This window comes from Passer domesticus, chromosome 9, assembly GCF_036417665.1.
Source record: "Passer domesticus isolate bPasDom1 chromosome 9, bPasDom1.hap1, whole genome shotgun sequence".
NCBI classification, from domain to species: domain Eukaryota; kingdom Metazoa; phylum Chordata; class Aves; order Passeriformes; family Passeridae; genus Passer; species Passer domesticus.
Genome location: NC_087482.1, coordinates 33595544 through 33618285, shown reverse-complemented (window position 1 = coordinate 33618285; position 22742 = coordinate 33595544). Strand labels below are relative to the sequence as shown.

General features: G+C 39.3%; 1 protein-coding gene and 1 long non-coding RNA gene across 18 annotated transcripts in view; one reads left to right on the top strand and one right to left on the bottom strand.

Moving 5' to 3' along the window:
• Positions 1-22742, top strand: part of ERC2 (ELKS/RAB6-interacting/CAST family member 2) — a 421439-nt gene that overhangs the window by 383948 nt on the left and 14749 nt on the right. The window lies entirely within an intron of this gene.
• Positions 4650-11928, bottom strand: LOC135307956 (uncharacterized). The gene is made up of 2 exons (XR_010368522.1): positions 6636-11928; positions 4650-5616 (listed from the first exon to the last, which is right to left on the bottom strand). It is a non-coding gene; the product is annotated as an uncharacterized LOC135307956 (long non-coding RNA).

Here is a 22742-nt window from a genome sequence, read left to right as displayed (position 1 = left end):
CTAAATTTACAGCAATTTTACTGAAAGAGCTGAGTGTTTGAAATGTCCACAGCTATTTATAATTCTGTTCTACTCTTATAGAGGAATATAGTAGTTAAGAAGGTAAATGGCATCAGATTCCTCAAGGGTGTGTGATAGGGTGTGGATCTCTGGCTGAGGATGCACTTCAAAGCCCAGGGATGTTGAGGGTTCCTCAGTGCTGAAGACTGTGATGGGAAAAGGGAGCAGGAGCAGGACAATTGTTCAGGACAATTGTTCCTGACAATAATTCTGTATAAAGCCCTTATGTTGAGTCAGATTTGTGGCAGTATTTGAGCAGAAAAAGTATATTGTTTCCACTCATATCCATCTTCTTTTCCTAGTTTAATAAACTGTTATACTAATAAAAGGTAGAAATTTCTTCCTCTTCTTGTGATAGCTGACATAGTATATCTATTTTATTTTCATTGTAATTTCAGGGAGAATGACACAAATCCCATTATAAGAAAGGAATAAAATGCTAGTTGTATATATTAATTTACCTGTATATTCTTTGTAATACACTAGGACACAAAGGGAGGTTATATTCATATTCGGATTCATAATATGAGCAATAGAACATTTTTTGAGCACATTAGATGCAAAAACATTGGAAACTATTAGTCTGATTTAATTGTAACCTTTTGCCAAAAACATTAACACATTACCTTTGAAGAGTAATTGGTATAAAGAATATCCTCAAAGAGGAGCATTTCCACATGCCTAGGCTTTATTTTGCCCTCATTAAACTTTGTTCTGAGTTGAATATTTCCTGTCTATAGCATAAGGATTATTCTTGTTCTGCAAACATCTTAACCTATTAGTTTTGTCACATTATGTTCTCTGATGCCTTTTCCAGATGTATATCAGTTAAGGACAATCAAAGGGAATGTTTAAGCCCTTTAATGTTTTCAGGTTTGCCTTTCTCCTTTGTTTAACCAGACAGGTTGGAAACTCGTTCAGGTCAGCCTGTTCAACAGGTGAAATGGGCCCATTTTTAAGCATTAATTGCTTTCAGACTGAATAGGAATATGTACAATATGTACAGTGCAACTGAAGTTCAACATAACCATGAATTAAGGACTGATGAATGCTAAGAATGGAAGGAACCTTGGGCAGTACTGTCATCTACGTTACTTTTAGTCCCAGCTTTGACTGAAGGACTCACTTAAGGAAATCCTGCTAGTTTAGCATCATCTTTATGCATTTTTGTGTGACCCTGGCTTACAGTTTTTCTCAGCAACTTTGAATTGATACTTTTTTTGAGTTAGGCATTAGCTGTATGTGCATCACGATGAATCCCTGGTCATTACATGCTCAGACTGGATAAAATCAAGGCTTGATGCTTTTATCAATTTGTATCATAGTCAAATGAACTGATGCCATTGTCTATGAACTGGATTTATTTCCCCATTAGCTCAAGATCAACCAGATCCTTAGAAGTCAAGATGATGTAACAAAATGGAAGATATATGAAAATTAAAGTCTAGACCTACTATCTCTCTTTCTTCCCTCTCCCTCCCCTCAACATCCTCTTTTCCCTGCCCACATTATCTCATGAACTTTGCTTCTCACCATAAATTTGTCTGATACTGACATTTCCAAGATAGTAAGTCTAGACTTCTGGAAACTCTGGAGACAAATGAAAAAGTCATTGAGGTGGTTCTTAAGTGTCTTGGGCAGTGTTCCCAAGGCACCTTTGACAATCAGTATTACTTTCCCATTTCCACTCTAGAGTTAGAGGTCTTCTCCATTAGCTTATGCCTGAAGCTGACCCTATGGACCAGCCAAAGTCTCTGAAAGGGATTTTGTGGGTGTGTGATCCAGCAGGACTTCTCATGCCCTCTGTAGTCTAAGGATCTTTCAATTTTATTTGTTTTTTCCCGACCTGTGGGTTCCCACTGCTGGGAAATAATCCTGGCCACACAAAGCCTGGTAAAGGACATTGGCTGGTTTTCCTGCCATTGATCAGTCACTGGCAGCAGGTGTTAGACACTCTCTGCACATGAGGTGCAACCTCTGCTGTGAAAGCAACTTCACCTGTTGTTACCTGGGGGACCTGAATTTGATGGGTTTGGACACTCTTGTGCAGCCGTAACAAGTGCTTTGGCTGGTACTTAGCAGGATTTTATTTGGGTTTTAGTTTACTTGTTTCATAACAGCTTGTAAAGTGCTGACAAAAGCCAAAGGAGCAGAATTGCATGAGGGGAGATCTCTTTTGGTAAGACAGAAGCCCAAGGGCCACAAGAAAGAGTAAGGCTGCCTGCAGCCACACAATGTGCAAGCTCATTAAAAATATCTCCCTTGTTAATGTCTTTTATCACTTACTGCTAACAAGCCTTGGACAGATAGAGCTTTGAGGGATGTCATATTTTTTTTTAAATAAGAGTTTTATCTGACAGTTAGTGGGTTTGAAAGTTATAGCAGAGCATCTCAAAGCCTTGGCTAGATTCTCCTTTTTTCACATATATTATATGCTTTATGATTAAATAATGTCTAGAGATGAATATTCCAAGAGGTCAATTCTTCCAGGTATCAGATGTCTTCTGCCAACTAAAGAATTTAATTTTTGGGACATGAAGAAACACTGCATACCACAAGTGTGGCAAATGTCACATTTCCTTTTGTGAACTGGAATTGAATATAAATAAGAGTTAATATAATAACTCTTTGGATGTGTATTTCCATCCATTCTGAAAACTGCTAATTGCCAATGACTGCATGTTTAGAAGTATAAAATTGGGTAATATAATGATTTCTTCTTTTCAAAACCTACCAGCTCAAATGATTTAACAAAGTTTTCAACTCTACTGTGCTTTTTTCACAATAAGTGTCCACTATATATTGCCTATGTTACACATAGTACACTTGAGTATAATTTTAAAGATGTTTCAGAGGTGTGTTTGAGTGCCTGTAATGTACTCACTGGTGCACAGAGATTTGGTTCAGAAGTGCCTGACTGTGCACAGTCTGCTGGCAGTAACATCAGTAGCATCAGCAAAGCCCTGCTCACTTAGATTTCCCTGATGTTAGATGTGTTTTTCCTTCTAGTCAGCACCGAGGAACTTGTGCAAAAGCTTTGATTCATCTGTCTGTGTGCTGGTTTTCAACATGTGTCTTTGGATGCACCAGTTCCTCTTGTATGTGTTCTGCCCATGTGCTCCTTTGACCTTTCTGGGGAGGTTGATGGATGTGTTTTTAAGTATCTGCAAGTGAATTGTAATATATGCTAAAATTATATATTTTTGCAATATTTCTGCCAAAATGAACTACAGTGGATGGCTTGTGTCCACATTACTTTGGAATGTGCATGCTCATAAAATTTTACACCGGACATTTGACATTTTGCCAACATTCATTTGCTATCACATCACCATCACTTCCTACTTTAAACTTGTTAGTACCAAGTGCATGTACAGTCCTTGGGACATGGTGCATTTAGAGGGGAAGGGGAGATGAAGTCACAGAGTCTGTATGGAGGTCTATATGAGCAGCACAGCAGTGTTTGGGTTTTGTTCATCCTGCCTTAGACAACTGCACGCGATGGGTAAAAAAAATCCATAAGTAAACCTTCTGGTATTTCTGGTATTTGCATTCTAAGAGCTTATCTCTCATTAAGTTAAGGAAAATTTTTGCCAATATCTAGTGAGAGCTTCATTAATATGCACATAAGCTGTAGTCCAGGAAATTACAGGTCAGAGGTGTCTCTGTTGTCGGAATACAATGAAAAGACCTATTCTCATTATTCTTTTATTTAAAACAGTATTTCTTCCTTAAAATAGAATTATAGCTAGAGAATGTAAAGGAATGTTGTCAAGGTAAACTATATAGCTCTTATATGTAACTAATATTTTGGGATTCTGCAGTGGAAGAGTGTAGCAAAATTGGTATTGATTGTAACACTTAGAGTTCAGTTGCACATTTTCATTTCATTTTGCCAATTACCTAAGCTGGTCTTTTTGTTCATAATTCCTTTGTATTCAGGTTCATAGCACAGGCTAGGGGAATGCAATACAAAATCATTTCAATTAATATTTATGTTATTTTTGAACTTTCAAGGCATTTCTACTCTTCTACTTTACAAAATGTCTTTTAAATTTTTTTTCAAAATGTATAAAGTTATTACTGTTGAACCTGATCTAGATATGCCATATGGGAATTCTGCCATACACCTACACATTCATATCAGCAAAGATCTACACATCCACAGGGGCTTTCAGCTGGCAGGAGGATCAGATGGGCTTTTCTGGAAATGTACATCCTTCTTGTCAATATGACCTTTAAAGGAGATGGACTTATAAACTCTTAATAGTAAGGTATTCTCAGTTGTAGGGGATATTTTGGAAAGAGAAAATTGGATTCTAAGAGGAAAGCATATGAAGTTAGGAGGAGAGGAAAAAAAAGTTTGTACTAGTTTGAAATAAAAGGAAAATATAGAGATAAATATAAGAGGAAATATGAGAAATAGAAGAGGAAATAAAAAAGGAATGAATGATCCCTAAAGTTTCTGATGATTCTTCAGCTGTCCAAATTTTTGTACTTTACCTGAACCATCTAGACTTTTATACTGATTTTCTATATTACATCTGTATGAGCTCATACTATAAGAAACAGAAGTACTTGAAAGAAAATGAATAAACAAGTCTGGTCTTTATTAGCAAAAGAAAACAAAGGACTAAAGCAAAATTAATCCCCTTTGTAACCATATAAAGTTAAGAGGCACAGCGTTATGAGACAAACAGCAGAACAATTACATCTGAAGTCTGTAATAAGATTTACAGCATTATATTTGAAGTAGCTTAAAACCATATTTATGAATGTTTTGCATTTTATATTAATCTTATGAAAAGATATAATTTTTCCAAGGTTTCTGTACTTCAGGAGTAAAACCTGTAGAAAAAGATAACTTGCTGCCCTGCAGTCAGTTCAAAAGTTCCTTCTAACCCATTGTTGCTGGGTTTTGCTATTTAATTGCATTTATTTTGTGCCATGCAGTCACTGTCTGCTTTAAAGATAAATGCCAGAAATTGTAAGAGAGTCCACATTTCCTATGTAATGTTCTGTTGCTGACTTACCTCTGAAAACACAAATGCTTCTTGTAGTGGTCTTGGGCATTTTAGTGGTCTTTCACTATTTCAGTAACAGGCATGTGAGATAGAACTGGTTGAATGCAGGAAGGGATTGTAACAAAACCAAATATATTGTTTTTTCTTCTGAAACTCATGATAAATTCCTTGTAGATCTTTTTTAGGCAGAAGCTTTTCTCTCTACCTTGCTTCTGGAAGGCATCGACCTCACCCTTCTTCATGGGTTCTTCCTGTGATAAATAGGCCGTGGATAAAATATCAAATGCCATTTATTGCCACAGAGTTTGAGGGATTGAAAAACTGCAATACAATTCTGTCCAGGATTAAGGACAGCAGGGGTAAAATTCAGGCTTTGGTAGGATTTGGCACACTGCAACAGGGAGGCTGAGAGTCCTCTAAAGCTCATACAGCCTAAAGCCAGCCCTAGGTCTTGACCAGGAATTATGCAAGTGCAGTGGATATCTTCTTTCTTCAATGTCTTTGGAAGTAAATAAAATCTCCATGGGCTATTCTGAGAATGAGACAAATTCAAGTTAAATACCAACTGCATTATGTGTTTTAAATCATGGGTGGGTAACAGTAAATATTATGTAACTATTCAATTTTGGATAAAAAAGCAATGCCTTGCTATTCCCTTGTTAGGCCCTCATTCCTTGGGGTACTGAACACTCATTTTCTGTAGTAATAACTCAGCTCATTAATTTCATCAAATTGCACCAGCTAATACATTTTATTTTGCGTAGCTTAAAACTAGTAATCCCAAGAGATTAATAAGGGTACAAAAGTAACTAGCATTAGTCCAACTTCACAAAGGAAAAGATTATCATGGTACTATTTTTATTCTTGTTGTCAATCTGTCAAAAGCCACAAAATCTGTCAAGGCAGAATTTAGCCCTGAGTGCTGTAGTAACAATTCAGGACTTCCAAACTTCCCAATTTCCAGAAATTCTGCTTTGCAATTGTGACTGTACAAAACAGAATCAAGATCAATGCCCAGTGCATTAATCCTATGCTATTTGCATCTTAAAACAGGGTTCAATTAAAAATATAAAATAATATCAGATGTAATGTGTGAAAATCCAGACGTGGCACTGATAAATTTCTTTGAACTGGTCAGTTCAAATAAACATGTAGTTCATCTACAAAGAATTTCTGATGATGGATCTCTTGGACTTCCATTCTGAGAAAAGCAATGTTGACTAGTAGAGAGCCGAGACAACTTTTTCTGACTTTTCACTTTATATTATTTTGTTTTGTCTGAATAAATTTGTGTACCTATCTTTGAAGGAAGATATTGACTCTTTGTCTTCCAGATATCTTTAATCTTGTTCTAAACAGAAAGTTAATTGTGCTCTGTTTGATCTTACTGGGAATGCAGCCTTCAGGGTCAATTTTTGCCCACATGGAAACATGGACAATTGAAATTGAAAACTACAACAACTATATATATCAGTTCACCCATTCCATCTTCCTAAGCAACAACTTCTACTGTCATGTTCCCAAAGCTATTAATTTTGGAAAATATCTCACCTTCAAAGACAGATTTTTCAAGACTGGAATCAAAAACATAAAACAAGAAAGTTTGTCTTCCAGTTAGGCCTGAGTTTTTAGCTGGAGTGGGTTCTGAGTGACTAATTTATGCTAATTTAAGGATCTGCATTTCTTTGGGGTAGAACGTCACTGCAGGGAGCAAGGCCCTATAGTCCAACAGTTGTAGCAATGAGTGGGCCATTATTCTACTGTAGGAGGTGGAACAGACTGTGTCACCTCTGTCTTTGATGCTGCTTTCAGGCTTTATTTGTCTTATCTGTTTAGAATGCTTTTCACTATGCTTGTACAGCCATTCCAAAGGCTACTTATTATACAAATTTATGATAACCATGGAGTTAGTTGCAGACCTGTCCTCCCTTTGGAAGAAAATTTCTCTTCATCTCATATCCCACTGCAGAGTGAAGATCTGGAAAGGCCCACATTGGCACTGACACATATTGTGCTTTTGACTTCAAGATAAATGAAAAGCAAACAAACATGCCTTTGTCTGATGAGTTTTGTCTTGGGCACACCCACCAATCCCTCATCAGCCAAGATAAATTGCTTCAGAGGGAGGACTTCCATGTTCACAGAAGGAATGCAAAAATTCTTTCTATTTTGTACATTCTTGGCGTCTTTCCTTTGTTATCAATTTCACGTTCTCTTTGTGTTTTGAAGCTCTGCTTGGGAAAAGAGGTTATAAATATTAAAGCTCTGCAAAAAATCTTAAGAATTATTTAGGTTTTGGTTTTGTTTTTTTTTGTTTTGTCTTAAATATTTTTTGGCTTTGCTATTTTTAGGTCAAAGCTGTCTTTCCTCATCCAAGCTGTGTATTTTTAGCTCATCCAAATAGTTGAAAATGTTGTTATTCATTAGACAGAGATTACTTTTGGCTTTCCTCTTTTCTAATTCTGTTGTAGTTTTATCAGCTCTGAGAAGCACACATTTAAAACAGATTTTGCAAATATTATATGAAAGATACATAATTTATATTTTGAAAGTACTTTAATGAATCCCTTACCATAAACAGCAAGAATTTTTAAGTACTGGAATGTGTGTCTTAAGTTGGACTTCATTAAGAAACAACCAAAGACTTTGTTCATAGTTGCATAGGACTTTGTAATTAAAAATTTTAATACGATCAGGCTGTGCTTGATACAGTTTCTATATCACTGTAGACAATGAAAATCTGTTTCTGGCATGACTTGAATTAGATGAGAATTTCCATTTTTCCCTCTCATAAACATTTACCGCAGTTATTGACACCTAAAAGGTCAGGATTCCAACATTTAGCTATGGGCAAATCCATATATTACATTGAACCTCTAGCTCTGGACCCCATTTTTTTTAGCTCACATCTTTTTTTTGCATTGTTCTAGGGGAAAAAAATTACCTGGAACTTTTCCACATAAACTTCTCCACAATTCCTGTATTTTGTTTGCCAGGTTTGTAGATAAACAGACCCTTTTCCCTCATATGTGTGGGTAATGTACATGTCCTTCTGTCATTTCGCACAATCACCTGAAGCTCCACAGGGGAACAGTGGGAAAGGATACGGAATAAGTAATAAAAGGAACAGTCCAAGTGCAAAGCAAAAGACAAAAGAGTTCTCTCTGTAATTGGGAGGTCCATAAATTACTGTAGCCCTGGGGTCAAATATTTGTGTGTGGAATTGCTGGACCATTTAAGCAGCTACTCATTAAAACCATGTAAGTACTCCAACAATTAAGCTATCATTTTACACTGATAGTGGTACCTGCTCCCAAGGAGGGAAAGCAAATGTGCATTGATAAGGATACCCTGAGGTAGATTCCCACAAATGTAGCCCTTCTCCACACAAATATTTCCTTAAAGGCATGCTGTCAGGAAAATTTTGCACCTTTTCAGCCAGGCATCTGTATCCTGATGTGAGGACCTGCTCTAACACTAATGGGAAAAAGCCTACTAGAAATACAGACAATTTCCCTGCTGGTTGCTCCATTTTTGGATGGTTTAACCTGCAATGTAGCAGGAGCAGTGTGGTTTGTCTGCATGAAGGGAGCAGCAAATGTCCCAGGGGATCCTCCAGAGTCACAAAGCCATCCTCAGGGTGATGGGTGCTCCTGCACTTCAGTCTTCCTTTCCTCTTCCAGTTTCTCAGGCACAGGTAGGAGGGAAGGATTTTCTCAGCAATGGTAGTTTGCTCATAGTTTAATTAATCCTCAATTGTGTTCCCTTTTTGGCAGCCTTCCAGTGGAGTTCAGCAAGGGTGGTGGATATCACTCATGCCTGTACCTGCCTTCTTCCTCTTCCACAACTGGGGAATGGCTCTGCAGGCTCAGAAGCAGCAGTGCCACCCCTCAGTCCCCTCACTGTGCCCTGGCACAGAGGGTCCCTCAGGTGTAAGTCTGCTGCAGGACTAACCCCTGCTTTTCTTCTAATGCGGTCTTCCCTCTTCAATTGCCTGGGGTGTTTTATCTCCTCTCTTTCGTCATCTCTGTATTTAAATTCAGTTTTTCAATTTTCCCTGTGCTTTTCCTTTTCAATTTTCAATTGTAACTGTTATGATCAGCTGCTGCTTTGTTCTGATCCTTTCTCCACCCTGCTGAGGTGAGGTCTCTCATTCTTCAGCCCCACGTGATGTGAGTGGGTGAGCAGGGAGCAGATGACAGAATTAATTTGCAGGTGTCTCCTTCCTTTTGCTTTTGACATCCTGTCATTTGTCATGTCCTTATGTCTAGGGGGTTATTTGTCAGTGTTGTGCAATCCTTTTCTAGGTTAGCACTGAGCAATCTTAATTATTTCACAGACAATCTTTATATAAGGAGATATTTGTTGAGGAAAAAAGACTTTCAAATATATTTCCTTTAAAAACAGTTTAATAGAATAAAATGGAAAAGGTAGGGAAGTAGTAGCATAATTTTATGACTTGTCTGCAGCTCCTCTAAGCCATGAGAATGGAGTAGTTTGCAACAGAACAAAAATGTACAGCTTGAAAAAGTAAAGTTAATAAGAAAAGTAAGATACTGCTGTGTGTTCCTTTTTAATCTTAGGAGATGACACATGAAAGGTTTGGTCTACTGTGCACACAGCTGCCTCCTGGTGAGGTGGGGCATGTCTGTTTGCAGAAGTGCAGGGTGGTTGACTTATATGTGAACTTCTTCTTGCACTCTCATTTGTTTACGAAACTGGGAGGATTTCCTACATGTATTAAGTGCACACTTAAATGTAATCATATTTATTTAATTGCTGTTTGATTTCCTTTTCAAGGTTTTAGTGAGCTTTTTATTATTTGTTGGTTTGGTGGGGTTTTTTTAAACTCTGTTGGGTAATCTACCAAAAATTCATTGTTCTTAATCATTGATATTCTTCCTCACATTGGAAGAAGAATGTAAATGAAAATGTCCAAAACTGTAGGTCTTGTGAAAGAGCCTTCATCTTTGAGCACTATAGATATTATTTCCTTGGATTACTTCAGTTATGCCTAGCCTTAAGGGAAATCATCTTTCTCTTTAAGGAGTTTCTTTTCATTATTTTAAACATTTCTGAGAATGACAAGTGAGATTAGGTGAACACAGTACACATTTGGGGAAAGGAAGGAAGAATAAGGAATCTAAATAACATGAACACCAGTATTCTTTTTTATGGGCTTAATGCTATACATTGTTGTAGGATTATGAAGAGCAGGTAATGCTAACAACTCATTAGAAGCAGACCCCATTTTCTTTAACTGTGGCCTTAAATACATAAAATTTTTATCAAAATAAATGTGTGCACGTCTGTGATGTAATAACTAAAGGAAATAACAGCTGGAAACAAATTTGTAATCTTCAGTGCTCACTCTGAATGATAGTTGTTTTTTATGTTCAATATTACAGTTCATATCTGGCAGGGAAATAAGAACCCAAAGTGAATTATAAAAACCAGAAAAATTTGTCTTTTTTTTTTTTTTTTTTTTGAGCTTTCAGGTTCTGTGCTGAGACTCTTGCTGTAAATTATGAATAACATCTAGAATTTAATATGGTTGCAGGCCACATTTCAAGACTAAATGGATTGATGATAATTTATTCTTCATAAATTACATAAACGTTCAGATTCCTTTCACTGGTTGCATGCTCCTGGTGACTTTGGTGGGAATTATTGGTGCTACGATTCTTTGAAAACCAAGGCAAAGACAATGTTGTGAAATGCCTTTTTTGGAGTGGTTTGCAGACAGATGTGCAAAATTCAGTTCTGACACAACCAGAACTCTCCAGGAAGCTCCAGCCTCTCCCAGTGTCTTCATGGGAAGATGGTCTCTTCTCTACAAATCTACTTCCAAGCTTCCCAGACTGTTTAAATTGTACTTCACATCATATGAGACTTTTACAACAAAGCTGACATCCTTCCTGTGAAAAAGTCTTAACACATTTGTGCTGGTGCTTGCTTTGCTTTTTAAACTAACTGTCTGATAAATCACCCTTTTAATATTAACCTAAAGATGTGCCAAGCAAAGCTGAGCAAGCTGAGTTCGCTTTGAGATGGGGCAGAGCATTGGAGCAGCTGGGGAGGGTGACAGAGTGAATGCTTAAGCCAACCTGTCTAATAAGGGCGTCTGTCACAGTTCTCCCTGTCACAGAAGGCTCTTTTACATGCTCTATTTATAATGTCGTGTTGCTATTTTATTGTGCCTTTAACAGCTATGCAAGAGTGATTAAAAACAGTCCCCAAGTTTCCTGTGTCACTTTTCACTCATCATCACTGCTCTGAATGGTAACAGTTTAAACCTTTCCATGCCCCTTAGCTAATGCCTGTTAAGAACATAACATTGGCCTCTTTCTTTTTATTGCAAACTTCATGAATCCGTATTATTAATTTTTCATTGTCAAGCTTATGGGAGTGATCCAAGTCTGGAAATTTAAATAACAATTAATCTTCCTTGTTTTCTGGTCTTTGAATTCGTCTGTGCAAAACTCTACTTGACACAGCATTACTCTAGAATTAGTTTCAGTGCCTTTGCCTAGCAACGCAAATACGTTTTACACTTTCCAGGTTTCTCCTGTTAACTTTTAAAGCTGATTGTTGTTCCCCGGCACATCTTTGTTTGCTATTTATTTGTTACTAGGTGTCGTGGCTCTGGCTGGGCTCCCCCGGCTCCGTCCCACCAGGCTGGGGCTGTGCTGGCTCCGTGTCCCCGGCTCTGAGCAGGGCCCGGCGCTGCCTTTGGCTCGGGGCCTTCCCCGCTCGCTGCCCCGGCTGCTCGGGCCTGCTCCCGCTGCCGCCGGGGCCTGCACACGCACAGCATCTCCAGGGGCAGCCTCCTGCTTGCACAAAACTCAAATATTTGCACTGCTCTTCTTCAGGCTGAGATGGAAATTTTCGCGCTGAACTTTTGACATTGCACAGAACACGCTGAACCCAAAATACAGAAACATCTCAGTGTCCCTGCATCGCTCTCTTCCTGCGTTAGGAACACAGCTTTTGGTCCCTCTGCAGCGTTTCTTGCTGCCAGCCAGCTCCCTTTCACCTTTGCCATTACTCAGTAAGGAGGGTTTATTCTTTGGCCCAAAGCCCGTGCCTTTGTTCATCCCTCTCCTGCTTTTTGCATCATCTGTCTTCTTGACCCACCCTATCTTCATGGATTTAAAAACAGTGTTTAATACTGTGCTCCCTTCAGATTGCCCCAGGAGGGTGGTTCTGCCTTCTCAGGCAATCCTTAGCAAACTTGCTGCCCAGCTCAGCACATTCTTGGAGTGTTAGCAACATCTTTGCTTGTTCTGTAGTTTCTCTGGAACAGAGGTGTCAGAGGACAGTGTCCTCATCAGATTTACTTGGGGTGTGGAATGGAGGGGAAAGAGTAAGGATGTGAGGGCACAGCACGGGTTTGCCGCTGCCTGAGCGGGAGCTGGCATTGCCATTTTTCCTGGCAGCTTCTGTCCTGTGTGTCCCTTCCCGAGCTGGGAGGGCTGGCTTTGCACCCCAGGGAGTGACTGTGTCCTGGCCAGGCAGGGAAGCAGCGCTTGAGCAGCCCTGGAGCCCCTGGGGCTGGGCTGCTGGCAGTGCGGGACAGCTGCTCCTGGCGGCACGCACGCTGACTCAGAAGGGAAAGAAGCAGCAGCAGGTAAATCAGTGCTGGTTGCTCAGTAAGAACCCTACAGCCACACCCCAGATTTGTCATTTCAGAGCTCCTGCCAACACATTCCGCACCCAGCTGATGCCAGCGGTGGTGGGAGCCCTGAGCTCCAGCCTGATTTCCCTGACTGTGTCTTCTCCTCTTGCTGGTCACAGTGCCAGAGGTGTCACCCATGCCAGCCCCTCTCACACAGAGGATTTCAGACAGGGACAAGTGGGACAAAGCTGTGAGCGGAGCCTCTGCTGAGCTGTCTGCGAGGGGCTGGTGCTCGTGGTGGCCCTCAGTGTTTATATTTCCTTGAGAGAGTCAATCCCTTTCAGGAACATAAATGAAATGTTACTGTAGAACTTCCTGAGTGTGTGTGTGGGTGCGTGGTTTTGGTGGTTTTGCATAATATACGTGATTCTCAGTTTTGTTGATTTTTAACAGTGTGCTGTGTATATTACACATGTGAGGTCACCTAGTTGTTCTTTCTCTGGCCAAAAAGAAGGCATTTGACTGGAGATTGTTTTTCAGTGCACATGCCTCTGCTACACGCACATTCATGAATCAGTTACAGTCTGTATTGGGAAATATATTGTGAATATAATTGGCTTGGTGAAATGAAACATTTACAATGGGTAATACAAAGATACTAAAGAATTTATATTAAAAAAAATATTAAAAGCAGGAAAGGACATGACCTTCTTACGTTAGTGATGGTTTTTGTTATAGGAATGAGAGGCTTAATTCCTGGAAGTGCTAGAGTTTTTTTGTTGGCTGAATGTGTCCTTCATAGTGTCTGTTTGTCATCCCAACCTTTTTCTGAAAATGGAATTCAGGTTTGTAGCCAAAACCGGAATATTTTTTACTTTGTATTGAGGTTATGTAACAGATGGTGAGCTAAAATGTGCTCAGTGCTTCAAAATTATTTGATGAATCATAAAACTAGATAACACTTTTTCCCTCAAATCATGTTTTGATTCTATCTAGGGATGAGTAAAACCGTTAAATTAGAGAAAACTCTATCTGAAATATTAAGCACGTATTTGAATCTGATAATCTGTTGGGATTTTTATTAATTCATTTGCCTGTGACTTGTCTTGTAGTAAGAAGTAATTGAGATCACCAGAAAAAAATGTGCAATTTCTGAAATGTTTAAAGAATAGCTACAGTTTGGTCAACATTGAAACTGCAAACAAAACCTTCAAGTTCTCTGAGAGTTCAACTGTTCTGTTTTAACTGGAACAAACATAAAGTATCTCTCTTTAAAACTGCTGTTTTCTTGTATATTTGGAATCAGTGGGAGCCAGATTCCTTTGGAAATACTTTAGAGGGTCTGTTGGGAAATTAGGTGTCCAGTTCATTGAACGTCTGTCCCTAATGCTGGTGTGATGGACAAACTTAAAAGGCACATGTCCAGTGTGGGAAGTTTCACACCATGGACATATCCAGTTCCTCCTGGCACGATCCATCCTTTTCTTGGATGTCCTAGCAGGTGCCCTTAGGTGCTTCTGCACCTCTGTTGGATGTAGGATAACGTCACTGACGTTAATTAGGTCTCAGCAATGCACATTTGTTCCAAACACTCCCTGGCCATAGTTCAGTCTGGCCCCTTTTAAGAAGAAAGAATAATCACAATATTCTCCTTGGGCTAGGAGGGAAAAAGAACAGTGTTTGTGGTCTTAGCACACATTGATTGGTTGGTGAGGTCTGAGCAGATCTCAGTGCCCACCGAAGTGCCTGAACCAAGGGCAGGACAGGACTCTGAACGGGTGCTCGGGGGCTCTGACTAAGGAGTTGGCCACTGGCCAGCTCTTGAGTTCAGCTTAAGGATTTTCATTCAGAACAAACTCTATTTATCCAGGGCTAAGAGAAATCCTCCATTATCATACCTTTCTGTGGATATATTTTTGAGGTAACGTACACATTGCTATGGAAGAAAGCAGGAAACGCAGAACACTTCTATCTCACAAGTGCACAAAAGTATATTATATATACAAAGAATACACACTTTTGAAAGGGCTCTTAGGCCTGCTTGTGATGTTTACATAGAGACTTAGGATTGCCATTCTAGGTGTATTGGCAATATTTGCCTGAAAAAGAGATGCCATCCCTTGAATATTTTCTTTAAGTTATACTTTTACTCCATCTAGTAGCTCAAAGCTTGTTTTTCTATGAGTTGCTCTATTCTCAAAGACGATAGGAAGATGTTAGAGTTCCAGCTTTTCTTCCTGGTATTCCATGTGTGTCTCTATTTGCATTCTCTCAGCTCATGTTTTCTCAGATGCAGAAAATTATGTAATTAGTTGTGGGGTCTCATACCATCGCTTCAGAGATGTTTCCCATTTAAATTAAAGGCCTGTTCTTCTACCCAATCAGTAATTGTCTAGATCTTTTAAGATCTCCTTCAGCTTGATTTAATTGTTAAACATTAATTTAGTGGGAAAAAGGCTTCAAAGGGGAAAAAAAGAACTGCTGGAGGGGCAAAATATTAATAGGTGCTTAAAAGCAAAACAGTAATTCTTCCCTTTCTAAGCTTGCAGCCCTTCAGGCCTAGTGGAAAAGAAACAATTGACTGTATTACAGGATTATATAGGTTTCATTGACTTAAAATGAACTGAAAGCAGCTGTAGGGAGATTTACCTCAAGTCTTTATTATTAGCCATATGAGGCAGAAAGAAAAACAATGTTTTGTTTGAGTCAGAAAATACAATTTTCAATGGTGGTTTAGAAAAGGTTAGATAAAGAGAGAGTTGCTTTTCAATAGGGAAAAGGTGAATAGAAAAATTCTGTTTTGCTAGCATTATATACCATATGAAAGATTTCAGCCAGCAGAAAAAGAGCCTGTCTTATACTTGTACGGTCTTGGTTTTGTTTCATTTCTGATGGATAATCTTGGAGTTTAGTACACTTGATATCTCTTTTACTTACTAATGACTGTAATACTTCACTCCTTTGAATACTTCTACCATGCAAATGGAGATAAAGATCAAAAAAGTGTTGCTTTTTTACAAAGAAAATCCTTCTAAAATCTGCCTCTCATTGAAAAATACACTGGTACAGATTTCCCTCTATGTTTTCTACCTTTGGTTGTTAAAAATTCTAATTAAGAAAAAACTAAGGAGTTTTTAGAGAAGAAAGTTGAGAATGCAAAGTCGCAGTCTATTCTAAAGATCCAGAATATTTCCTTACTGTGAAATATTTAAAATATTTAGGATTATTTCACCAATCATAGACTTTTTTTGAACCATACATGTAATTAAAATGTAGTTAACATTGGTTGTTTTATAAACTTTCTATATACAGTTACTTCTGCAGTTGAGGATGTTGCTTTAACTCCAGTGATGTGCTGAGAATGGGACCTGCTCCCTCTCAGATAAAAGTGTGCTCCAGTGCTGGGGGATAAGGAATCTGTCACCATTACACATCAATAAAAACTGACACCTGATATCAGTAATAAGATATTCCTTTATCAGAAAATATAAAACTTGGTGTCGTATTGGGATTTTTGATACAAGTTTTATTTATTAAAACTTACCTTTGTCCAAGGTCACATGTACTGAAGAGATTCTGAAATACTTAATAGGCTTTTTCTTCCTCTGGGTTGCTCAGGTGAAGTGCTTTTATATAAATGTATCCTCAGCAGTATTCATTGTGATGCAGGATGGAATTGTGCAATATTGAACATTATGTTAGCAGTGCATTATAATATATATTGGCATTGCAGCAGCAATATTTCAGTAGAGCTGAACTTGATTTAGAGATTTAAAAAAATAAGTACAAAAAAAAAATCTATGGCTATTGAAGAAAAGCTAGAATTAAATTCTCACTGATATCCAAAAATATTTTATTAACTTATAGACCAGCCACTCTTTAGCTGCTATTTTTGACTGGAGCAAAAATGAAGGGTTCTGGTATAAGGATGAACAGCTTTGTGTAGCTGTGAGTGGTTATGCACTCACTTACCCATAAAGTTCCTTCTTCAAAGAAAAGTCTACAAAGAAAGCTGTGGCTGATTCTGTCTGCAGCAATGTAGCTTTGAAGTGTATATTGCTGCATCTGGCATTCTTTGCATGGAGAGGTGGAGTTTTCCCATATTTAAGAGTTGTTTTACACTCTCATATTCAATCAATATTGGTATGCCATTGTGTAATTTCTCTAACTCTTTTCAGTAGGGCAGTATCTTTTTGAGGTATTAGAAATGGGAACTTTTAGAAGCTGCAGCACATTTAAGATGACAATCTTAAGTGCCAGGTTTGATTTTGGCATATTTATGGGAGAGAAGCTCTCAGCTCTAACATTCATGGAGCCACCATGGCACTGACCTACCATTTTTTTCTCTTCAATTCACAGAATCATAGAATGGTTTGGGTAAGAAGGGACCTTAAAGTTCATCCAGTTCTACCCCCTGCCATGGGCAAGGACAGTAGCTTAAAGCCCCTATCCAACCTGGCCTTAAACACTTCCAAGGATGAGGTGTCTTTGTAATTCTTTCATAAATCCTTCAGTAAAGGGTGGTCTTTCCACAGCTGCATAACAGCTATTAAAAACCTGATTTCAAACTGGTCGACCTCAGGATGTTAAATTAAGGAGAGACTGAATACTTTGTGAAAGTAAAACATTTACATTTTTTTTCAAATTTGCCATCCAGGTCCATTATTTATGCTTTTAAAAGGTAAGCCATGGTTCCTTATCAGCCTGAATTCAGATAATACTGCATGTGTTTATCAACCTAAAGAAACTGAAAATGGTGTAATAGTGCAGAAGTAAGTGTAGAATTGACATTCTGCTTTGATTTGTAATTTGAAAGGGACTTCTCCAGGTTTAGTATCAGCTTTTTGGTTTTTACAATTGAGAAAATCTTGATAGAGATTAAGCAACTTGCCCAAGGTCTCAAAAGCAGCCACTGACACAATCAGAGCTGAACACTGAACTCTTGTCTTGTTCACAACATTTAGATCACAGACTGGGAAGGTACACTTGCTCTAGTGTTTGGAGGAGTTCCATCCTGGAATCTGATCCCCTGTTTGCTTCTCCAGCAAGAAATCCCAATCTTCCTTATCTCCTATAATTTCCAGTAGGGTCCTCCTCCCTTCTGCTATCAGCAGACACTCCTTATTATCAATGTTTCTTCTAACAAGAAGTCCAAGTACCTGCCACTGTGTGTGTATAGAAAGTTGATGCTTTCATTCAGGCTGATGGGTTTCACGCTCAAAAGTATTCACTTCTAATTGAGACCTCCAGAAGATAAGAGTTCAACAAGAATTTGATGTATTTGCTGTAGAGGTGTTGTCAGACTGGCTAAGTCCCATCCCAAACACTGGTGGGGTTGAAAAGTGGAGAGTGGAGACAAGTGACCTGGAACACCCCTGAATGGTTTGCACAACCACACATGTAATTACTGGATTTTTGCATGCATTTGCAGTGCTGTAATTGCATGTCTGGTGCACTTTCAGTTACCTGTTCATCTGCTAATCTGCTGAAGAGAACAGAAATATTGAACAAAATGAAACATTTCCAGTGAGCCGGTGTATTTCAAGCACACGCTGACAAAAAGAAAACTAACCTGGGTGTACTGAATTTGGGTTTGTGCTCCTGACAAAGTGGATGCTGCTGGTAGGACAGGAGTAACCTCTCTCCTGGGAAGTGACTTCCAGGTATTTGTGTTTAGGATGTACAGAATGTTCAGCTTTCCCTGGGCAGTGGTCTCTGTTCAGAGCTGTGAGGGACACGTTCACTGTGTTAGTGACAGCAGCAGTTATGAATTATTGAAAGTTAACACGCCTGCCAGGCATTTCAGGGCAGTAACCTGTGACAAGAAGAGGCACATTTCCCTAAATTAATATATTTTAATTCAGAGGGTTATTTACTTAGCCAGCATTACATGTAGTCCTCTTTGAATCTCATGGCCACCTCCTACTCTATTCCTGTCAGTTTTCATCCTCTGCAAAATCACAAATCCAGTGTTCAAAAGGATAATAGTTTGGTTAATTCACTGTGTAGTTTTCTGTAAGAAATACAAGAGGAATTTTATAGAATTAGTGCAAAATAACTCAAGGTCAGTGGTTCCAATATTCATACCATAATTAAAAAATTATCTTATTTTTAATTTTCTTTCTTTTTGAAATTTTATTTTATTTTATTTTTCCTCTTCTCATTTCTTTGCTTTTCTTCATTCCTTTATATTTTTTCTTCCTTTTCCTTTATTTAATCTTTTTTTTCCCCTTCCTTTATCCTTTTTTAAGATGTTTGAAAAGTGTTTGTCTCTAGTACAGCATCATCACCTCTTTTTATGCTGATTTCATTGTCAGACAAGGCAGATGACACTGCTGGCCACTGCAATTTGCTGCACACCAGCTTTGCAGAATATAATGGAGTGGGACAGTATTCTTTTTGATGTGGTTAATCTCTGTTGTACTTGTGCCTCTCCTGAAAACTGCACTGTGTCAGAGAGTCTTTTGTAGCCAATGGTGACAGGAAGATCAACAGAGAGAGGCTGCTCCATTAACCTCTGAAGTAATGAAGTTGCATTGCAGGCAGTCAACACTCACATTGCCAATTTATTATCATTTAAGAGGAAGTGAAACTACTTCAAGCCACTCTGGCGTCCACATTTTGATAAATACCCAGAGTGCTAATGTTCTAATGCTAACAATCAGCCTTGAAGGGACCTCTAATGGCATAGGTTGCTGTGGCTGTGTCTTCTTGCTCTTGCAGAATGACTTTCACAGAATCAGTACCAAGGGAACAGGCCAAGTCTATTTACTGCCATACTGAATATGCAGGTGTGGTTTTGCTGGTAGTGCCATCTCTATCTGTCCATGTGGAAAGGCTGCAAGGAGATAAATTTGTGTAAACTGCCAAGGGTACTGAATTCAGATCTCCAGATTTGCTTTTATTTAATTCTTGTTTCCCAGGCTATGCACATTGTTAAGGGGATTACTTTCCATCTTAGAAACGGACATAACCAAAATCTTGTGAATGTTTAAACCTTAAATTTGTTAAAATCTTGCAGGATTGCCTGACCTTATTAGATTTTCATGACCTATAGTCAAATCCTGTGAGAACAGCTTTCTGAGGAAGCAATAACACTAGTCTCCCCCACCTCAGCAGTAAAACAGGCTTGTAAAAGAAAACATTGCAAAACTGGCATGACCATACCCCCATTCTTCCCGAGTTCTGCTCCTAGGCATGGTCTTTGGCACATATTTTTTCCTGCTAAGGGCAGTGTAATTTACATGTCTGGCTTTCCATAAGTAGTGAAAACACTTTTTATATATAAAAAATCCAGGTGGTTTCATAGCCATATCATACATTCCTTTTCTCCCAGGGTGACATAAGTAGTTATTTATCCATGGTATTTGAGAGACACAGAATCAAGGTGGTCAGCTAAGTGCAGTATGTTTCTGCTGGTTCCTTGCAGGATTTCTGATATATTTGTGTTTATGCTGTGGGCCCAATTTTGGCTACAGATGGGGCTCTGAGTGTTTGCTTCCTGGGACTACTTGATGTATCTTCACTGAAATAATTTGGATCCTTTTAGTGTCTGGGAAGATAAAGTACACAGTAAAGCACAGGGAATGTTACCTGCGTTGTGTGAAAGAACATTGTTTATGAAGAGAATACTCAGCCGTGGCCTCATGCCCATGGTGTGTGATCACTGTTTCCTTGCCTCTCCTGTCAATAGCCTGAACTATCCTGCTCTCCCTCTGACCTGCTGCAAAGCAGATTCCCTGCCTTGCTTGCTTCCTCCTGCCTCTGCCTGAGGAAGGTGGCTGCAGCTCCTTATTGGGCTCTCCCGTGTGGAGCAGTGATTCTTCCCTGCACTCCCTACCCACCGAGCTCTGCTGAGGGCCAGAGCAGTGGCTGCAGGGTTTGGAAAAGCGCCCTGTGCTCGGCTGCTTGCCAGAGCTTGGGACAGACCTGGTGCCAGGACGAGGACCACAAGCATCTCCCACATGTGCCACAAAGCTGCATCCAGCAGTGCAGCCTGCAAAGCTTCATGGGTTTTTCTCCCGCTCCCTCCCTCCCCCTGCCACGACACATTTTTCTCTGTACTGAGACAACAGGTGTCTCAAAACTGTCCCTTTTGTTTTTAGGCAAACAGGTTTGGGAAGGGCCCCCTGCCAGGTTCAAGCACAAGGTCTCTTTGGAGCTGACCTGACACACAGTTTTTGGCTTTTTCAGCTGCTCGGGGCTGGGAGCTCTGCCCTGCCTGCCACAGGGGTGGACCTGGAGAGGAACCCACACTGCTGCTGGGGCAGAACATGTGGGGAGCATGGCAAGGGTTATAGACCGCAGGAGCAGTGCAGGAAAAGGTTTGGGATACTGGGGGAGCAGGATGTGGAGCCTCTGCCAGCTGTGCTGCTGTGGAGCTCTCACACCCGTGTGCCCCGGGCACCATCTGAGGTCCCCCAGGGACACGTTGCAGAGGGATGGGAAAAGCTGTCAGGAATTCCACAGCAATGCTAAAGCCACGGAAACATGGGCAGTGCTCTGGGTCAGTACTGTTACAGCACCCTCTGCTCTCTCAACCCCTTCCTTACTTGTCCTTGCCAGCTTCACAAAACACACGGAAGGCACCGTGTTTGGGAGAGGGAAGAAGGATGGAATCTGTGCTGTTAGGGATTGCAGAAACTTCCTCTTGGTACCATTATCAGATTTTTAGGTAGTGAAGATGTTTTCATTTAACACAGAATTAGTTTATATGTAGTATCTGTTTTCAAAAAGGCGGGATAAGATTAGGAAATTCTGAATTATAAATGTAAATCCACAATTTGTATTAGTTTGCATCTGAATGTTCTATATTATTTAAATATATAGCTCACTGTTCTTAGCTTCCCTTCTATGTTTAGTCGAAGTGAACTGCTGAAGAATATGAAATATATTATTTTATTGGCACTGAATCACAAATGAGTCAGTGACCTTTTTTGCACTTACAACTAAAATTGGATTCTAACTTCCAAAAATTTATGACAATTGCTCCTTCTTGTGGCTTGAATGTTGACATATAATTAATTTAGGATTTCTTCTTGAGATTTCCTGTCTAGGTTTGTACCTGTCACAAAAATACCCTTGGAAGTTTATCTAACAGCTGGAACACCACGAGAGTCGATTGAAATTTAGCAGAGATTTACTGGGGCCAACAGGAAGTGCTCAAAGCAGGATGGCATAAATATGCAGAAAGAGCTCTTTTATTTCAGCTGTTTTAAAGGGTCCCAGTGCAGGCTGATGGTGGTGTAATGCTGAAAAATGCTGACACTGTGTCAGCCAGCAGCACCAGCACAGCAAAGGATTCCACAGGCATGGCTTGGCACTTTGTTGAATTATGCACAGAATGGAGCTGTGTCTGTTGCCTTCCCTCCATCCCAGCTGCCCTGCAGGTTTCAGCTCATTCTTTTGAGAAACCAGATATATTTAATGGGAATTTCCCACAAAATGGTTTTGAAATCTATTTTGTTGTTCTGCAGGACTAAAGGAATTCTGAAAATGCAAAATCTAGGTTGCAGTGACTTGAGGGACTGGGCAGATGTAATTACCTTTAGATAAATGTAAAATGAACCATATGGAAGAAAAGCAACCCCAAACTCTAAGACTGCACAGTAATTATCAGGATGTAATATTAGCAATTACTCTTCAGGATGGAGATGTTGGAATTCTAGTGCACCGTCCTCTAAAAGCTTACCTTTATTTGCAGCAGTAATAAAAAAGGAAAACAATGTAATAAATAGTTGGGGAAAAAAAGTTATTTAAAAGCCATTTTTAACCCCTGTTCCTGTTCAAGGCTTGCCCACATCTTTGCTATTTTACCCATTTCTGATAAGCCACTGAGAAAGAACAGAGAACACAACAAAGGCTAAAAAACAAAAAACAGAAAGCAAAACACAACAACAAAAAAAAGAGATTTAAAATTGTTTCTATGTAAAGAGAAGCTATTGAAATATAAATACTCAGTTTGGGAAAGAAACAGAAATATGATAAATCTGTAAAGTCATGAATAATCCAAAGGGGGTGAAGATGAATTGAGTGCAACG